Source organism: Perognathus longimembris, chromosome 8 (assembly GCF_023159225.1).
Source record: "Perognathus longimembris pacificus isolate PPM17 chromosome 8, ASM2315922v1, whole genome shotgun sequence".
Classification (NCBI taxonomy): Eukaryota; Metazoa; Chordata; class Mammalia; order Rodentia; family Heteromyidae; genus Perognathus; species Perognathus longimembris.
The window spans coordinates 52,420,327-52,427,082 of NC_063168.1; the positions used below are offsets into that span (position 1 = coordinate 52,420,327).

A 6,756-nucleotide genomic window follows, 5' to 3' on the forward strand; every position below is an offset into this window, starting at 1 on the left:
CGTTGACCTCCTTAGAGTAACATGTACTGCAGGGATGGGTAGAGCAAGGCAAAAGGAACCGGGGTCCCCTGCCCTGAGCTATCGACCTAACAGCTCTGGACTGCCGAACTTAGGGTAGTTTTTTGTTTGCTTTTAAAATAAGATAGGAATATATTTCTAGCTTATTTAATCCACAAGCTGTTATTTCCCCCACCTACTAGTGAACTGTAGATGTACTGGTCCTGTAGGAAGCTATCCAGAAACAGGAAATGTGAGTGTGTGTGTGTGTGTGTGTGTGTGTGTGTGTGTGTGCTTGTGCCAGTCCTGGGACTTGAATTTAGGGCCTGGGCACCATCCCTGAGCTTTTTGCTCAAAGCTAGCCCTCTACTACTTGAGCCACTGCTCCACTTCTGGCTTTTTTAGTCGTTTTTATTAGAAATAAGAGTCTCATGGATTTTCTTGCCTGGGCTCGCTTCAAACCTCCATTCTCAGATCTCAGCCTCCTAAGAAGCTGGTATTGCAGGTGTGAGCCACTGATCCCTGGTCCTCAAAGAGTATTTATTAAAAGCTAAGAGAAACACAGACAATTTGGTTCCTGCTCCAAGGGGTTTACAGTCTAGTAGCAAAGTTGGGTCACAGAAATAACTATAATACATGACAGATTGTGGCAAATGAAGTAAGTATGAAGTGTCTAAACATTTCCAAGGAAAAAAGATGAGCTCCAGTTTCTAGTATTAAAGAACATATCATGACGACAAGATTTGAGCCGGGCTTTACAGGAAGTGTATTTTTTTGAAGTGGAAGATTCTACTTTCTCATGCTTTATCCTTTGCCCAGGTGATATAGCAAATAGCAGATGTTGAGGAAAGTTCTTCTGCTTCAAATATTTTCTCTTTACCTGTCTTTACATATTATCTTTAACCTCCAACTCACCCAAATATTCATGGGGGGGATTCATGGATCCTAGGAAGTCTGAAGGGTAGAAGGTAAGTCTAGGTAGCCAGATTAGGGACAGATAGATTTGATTCAGAAATGGAAAATATACTTATAAAATAATCTTTCAAAACTTATACTTAGTTTAAACTGGAAACTAAAAAGAGGGTGATTGTACATTAATCAATGAATGTGTTGGGTCTATAATATTAACAGAGCCTTAATTTTATTTTCTCTAGATGTCAGTTGGAGATGCCATGACTAACTTTTGCAGAGATGGAGAAAGAGTTTTAAAAAGAAGGAAAAAGAAGGAAATGAAATCAGGGCTGGGACTCTAGCTTAGTGACACAGCATTTTCCCTGTGTGTACAAGGTCTGGGGCTTGATCTCTGGCATTGGAAAAAATATATAAAAAGATAGAGGGACTCCTAGAGAAATATAAATCAAAATCCCCTTGTACAACCATACAATTACTTAAAGATAATTTTTTTAAGTTTCCAAGAAGAAATATGACCACTCCTTTCCTATTGTTCATCCCTTTTCCAAGTGATATGATAAATATTAGGTGTCAGAGGACCTGTCTTTATGCACCATTTTTTTTTTTTTGGCCAATACTAGGGCTTGAACTCTGGGCCTGGGTACTCTCCCTGAACTCTTTTTGCTCGGGGCTAGCACTTGAGCCACAGCACCACTTCCAGCTTTTTCTGTGTTTAATTGGAGATAAGAGTTTCACAGGCTTCCTGCCCTGGCTGGCTTTGAACTGCGACCCTCAGATCTCAACCTCCAGAGTAGTTAGGATTACAGGCATGAGCTACCAGCACCCAGCTCATGCACCATCTTTAACCACCCACTCATCCACATGCTCCATAAGAAACACGATGAAAATTTAAGAGGAAGAAGCTTTATAGAGAGCATAAGCATTTTCGAAAGTTTGCCTCATCACTACTCACTCAAACCGTGCTGGCATAGTCTGAGGTGAAACAGAAAGTGTTAGTGTGGACCCACACAGGCACTGTATCCTCAAACAGCTTTGAGATAAGTAGGTTCACAAGGACAAATCCAAAGTAGCCATTCCCTTGTTCTCAGGGAATAAATTCAAGCTTTCCTCAAATGGATAGAGGCTACTTTTCATTTTTATTATTTTTCTCATTATCTTAGGAATACTAAAACTGGCACTAATACCTACTAAATGCTTTTTATCTGTAAGGTAGGAACAGAACTTTAAATCATGAACCTCAAAAGAGCATCTGTGTAATATTTAGCAGTTTACAATTTGTCTAGTTCATTTTATTTAGGGCACTGGAAGTGCCTTACAAATAAAATAATGAAGATTATTTTTCCTTCTGATGACAACTGAGGTGGTTGCTGGCCCTCTCTGGAGGTGCAAGTGATTAATCAAATCCTTGGGGACCAAGAACAGTCATTCGGGTGGATATTGGTTAAACTATGTGTCTCCATTATGCAAGTGGTGAGAGGGGGAATAGAGTCAGCATTTTATACCCAGTCCCTGAGAGAAAATTAGCAAAATGTATTAACTTTTGGATTCTTACATTTCGTAAAAATGTAGAAACTAAGAAAAAACGGAAGAACTCATATTCCAGCCCTAAAATCAAAACAAAATGGTATGAGGGCGGCGATGGATTTCAAGCCACCTATAAATCTGAAACTGCATAAAATATAGTGTATTCTTTTATTTATTTATTTCAAGAAAGGGTGATTTAGGTATCTGAAAATTCTTAAAACAATTCTTGACATCTCATAAGATTAAGAACCACTACTGTCTTAAGGGAAAGAAGAGAGGAAAACTAACAGGGAGGGAGAAATCACTCTGCACATTGCTCAGAATTTAGTAGCTGCTTGTTAACACAGAAATACAAGGGAAGAAAGGTAAGGTAGGAAGGAAAAAAAATAGGAGAGGAAGGACAGTCTGGGAATCTCCTCAGTTCTGTACCACACCAAATCAACCAAATGCAGAGAGCTTCAAAGTACATCATTTACAATTGTACTAAATGTCATCAACAGTACTTCCTTTCAATAGCCTCTGAGTTTTCAAAAAAAAAGGGGGGGGGCGTCGATTGCCTCTTTAGAACCCATAGTACCAATAAATATGTATACGTTTTAAATCTGTAGAAAATACTTAGAAGAAATATGTGTCAAAAATGTTTCTCTGGTATAAATCTCTGATCATTTATGTTGTATCCTTCAAAAGTAGATAGAGCAGTTGGACTACCTTCAACAGTAAATTTTATGTAAAAGCTATGTGAAAGATGAAAGGCCACTACAAAGACAAATGTCTGTACATTCAGAATAACTACTCTTTTGGCATGTAAAAACTCATACAATCTCAATACTAATTATAATGGAATCCTCCATCCACTTAAGAATAGGAAGCTTAAAAGCTTAAAAGCCTTAAAACTAGAAACTCAATTCTTTTCAATATATTCCCAAGTCCCTTAAAATGTTTAGAATTAGGTTTTACAAACAAATGCCCTTGTGTAATTAATCAGCACATATTTTCAATCAGCGTACTTCTATTCTGTACATGGATGTGAATTCTCAACAGAATCCTCTATCCTTTTTCATTTGCACAAAGGCATAAATCAAATTCTCACTGCCCCTAATCTTTTTAATTCTTTAATATTCCGAGTCCCACAGAGGCATGTATATGTTACATGTATGCTCTGTTGTAAATCAAGAATCCTTCCTTTCTTTCAGATCACAACATTTAACCTAGCTTCATCTAAATATGTCAACTGTGCATTTTACGAGCTGACCACCTGCAAAGATGGATTACAGCATCATATAAAAATTAAGCAAAGGAATGAATATGTGTTACAAATTGCTATACTATAACTTTAGAATAACAATTGTTTATTTGACTGGCTACCCTAAAAAGTGTTCACATATTTTAAACTTAAATTTATGCCAGATGATAAGGTTTTCTTGTATAGGAATCTATTTTCCCTTTCAATATCCCTAAAGCACATAAAAGTCCACACTTACCCCATGTTGCTTGTTATATCATCCTCAGCTGAGTGCTCATCTGGATTCTGAATTACCTTAAAGGTTATTAAAAGAAGCAGTAGAGAGGTTTGACTTCCCTCGAAACAACACTGCTAACAGGCTTTTAAATGAGGGAAACCAGTGTCTCCTCTAATTATATAAGCTCCAGGTCAAATTCCAGCATCAACTAATCAAAGAACTGAACTGTGTCTTGATTTCAAGGAGTGGAAAGAAGAAGCCACTTAGCAGAAATGACTCTGATCTCTTTAGAAAATTAGAAACTCATACAATGAAAAAATCAGTAAATAGCAAGAAAAAACGAACAACTTAAACTGTTAAGAATAATATATACCTTGCTACTTTACTCCAAAGGAAATTATAAGAGAAACTTTAGTTTGTAGCAGTGCACGTAATATTTTCCAGAAGTTTTGAATTTGCATTATATGTCTTGGTCTCTGAAAACATCTTCCCCCGTTTTAACTTGTCTAGCATTCCTCTCCTTATAAATTCAGGTACAATAATAATATTTCACTTGAAATCATACCAGATAATGGTAAATACTAAAATCCAATTTTTTTAATGTTGTTTTTTTTGTTGTTGTTGTTGTTTTGGCCAGTCCTTGGTGGCTTGAGCACTGTCTTTGGCTTCTTTTTTTTTTTTTGCTTAAGGCTAGCACTCTACCTCTTGAGCCACAGCACCACTTCTGGCTTTTTCTGTTTATGTTGTACTGAGGAATCGAACCCAGGGCTTCATGCATGCTAAGCAAGTACTCTACTGCTAAGCCACATTCCCAGCACTAAAAATGTATTTTTGAACACTTAGCCTTTTCCAGTTAAAACAAGGTTGTTACAATGAGAAACTAATAAAATACCATTTTAAATATTTCAAAAGACATTTAAATTTATATTAGTATATTAAAATTGAGTAATTTTTATAATATTTTGAATAAAGAAATCACATAGATGTGATCTATAGCATATACTATTTGGGGGGTTGGTTTGGAAATAAAATTTCAGGAAAAACATTCATATCTAGTATAATTTTTTCAAATGTAGCTGACATACTGTTCTGATATTTTTCTCACTAAAAGTAATTTTTAGTTGTACATATATATGGAATACAGTGCAATTGTTCAAAATAGGTAGTTCTGATATTTTGTTACCTTACCTAAAAGATAAAGAAGCTTTCTAGACATTGAATATATGAAGATACACAGATATAGTTTTTAATAAGTTGAGATAATTCACAACTATACAAAAAATGTATATTTTTGAAGTGAACAGTTCATGTGTCTATTGTTCCTTAGTATATTTACAGATTATGCAGCTATTACCAATACCTTTCCATCATTACCCTGAAATAACCACATCTCCATATTCCTCCCTCATTTTAGGCTTCTATGACAATGTTAAATCTGTTTGGGTTATTAAAACAAAATACCTTAGACCAAGTAATTTTAAAATAAGAATTTAGCCAGATGCTAGTGGCTCATACCTGTAATCCTAGCTACTCAGGAGGCTGAGATCTGAGGATTGAAGTTCAAAGCCAGCCCAGACAGGAAAGTCTGTGAGACTCTTATCTCCATTTAACCACCAGAAAGCCAGAAGTGGCACTGTGGCTCAAAGTGGTAGCATGCTAGCCTCAAGTAAAAGGGTTCAGGGACAGTAACCAGGCCCTGAGTTCAAGCCCCCGAACCAACAAGATGAATGAATGAATGCAGAAAGAAAGAAATAACGAACTTCTTGCTTACCGCTCTATGGGCTGAGTAATCCAGTATCAAGATGACAGCAGGTTCAATCTCTGGGAAGGGTTTGCTTTCTTCTTCTTCAAAGATGGCCCCTTTTTGTTGCATCCTCATACGGCAGAAGCAGCAAGCTCCCACACACCTCTGTACCATCTAATCACCTTCTAAAGCCCCCACACACCTCTGTACCATCTAATCACCTTCTAAAGCCCCCACCGCCTAACAGCACCAAAATGGGAGTTAGGTTATTAGGCATCAACATGAATTTTAGAGGAAGCAAACAGTCAGACCATAGGGGTGCTGTAAACATTCACAGGAAACTGTTTTCTTGGGTACATACTGTATCAGTCATTTGGAAGCCTCCTCCTCCTCCTCTGTCATGGGGCTTGAACTTTGGGCCTGGGTGCTGTGCCTGAGCTTCTTTTGCTCAAGGCTAGCACTCTACCACTTGAGCCATAGTGCCACTTCCGGCTTTATCTGTGTATGTGGTGCTGAGGAATTGAACCCAGGGCTTCATGCATGCTAGCAAGCACTCTACCACTAAGCCACATTCCCAGCCCCACACTATTTCTTTTTGAGGAACTGTTTTATACCACGGTTGGCACATTTTTACTTCTTAAAGGTTCCAATTTCTTTATACCCTTGCCAACTTTTGTTATGGGTTTATTTTAATTTAATCGATCTTTGTGATTGTGGGGTGATACATCACTGTGGTCTTAGTTTGTATTTCTTTGAAGAATGATAGCAAACATATTTTGATTACTTTTTGGCCAGTTGTATACTTTCTTTGAAGAAATTCCAGTTCTTTGCTACTTTTCAGTTGAGTTGTTTTCTTGTTTATTTTTGTAGTGCTAGGGCTCAAACTCCAGACCTCATGCATGTTAATCAAGCTATGCTCTCTTCTCTGGGCTGTCTTTTTATTATGGAATTGTAAGAATTCTTTATATATTCTGGGAACTAGACTGTTACCCATGCTAGGTCTTTTATTGTTGTGGTTTTCTTACTCTTTTTATTAGCATACATTAGCTACACAAAGGACTTCATAGTGACATTTCCATGCACCTATACAATGGGTGTCAATCTCCTCTTTACTCTCTC

The 6,756-nt window shown here is 37.2% G+C and overlaps 1 protein-coding gene across 1 annotated transcript in view; it reads right to left on the reverse strand.

Annotated features, from left to right (window-relative positions):
• Positions 1-5,890, reverse strand: part of Arhgef33 (Rho guanine nucleotide exchange factor 33) — an 83,281-nt gene extending 77,391 nt beyond the window's left edge. Inside the window, exons 1-3 of the mRNA XM_048353087.1 lie at positions 5,859-5,890; positions 5,665-5,819; positions 3,915-3,970 (exon numbers count right to left, since the gene is read on the reverse strand). The gene's annotated coding sequence lies outside the window, so the exon portion shown is untranslated. The remainder of the gene's footprint in view (positions 1-3,914; positions 3,971-5,664; positions 5,820-5,858) is intronic.
• Between the last annotated feature and the right edge of the window lie 866 nt (positions 5,891-6,756).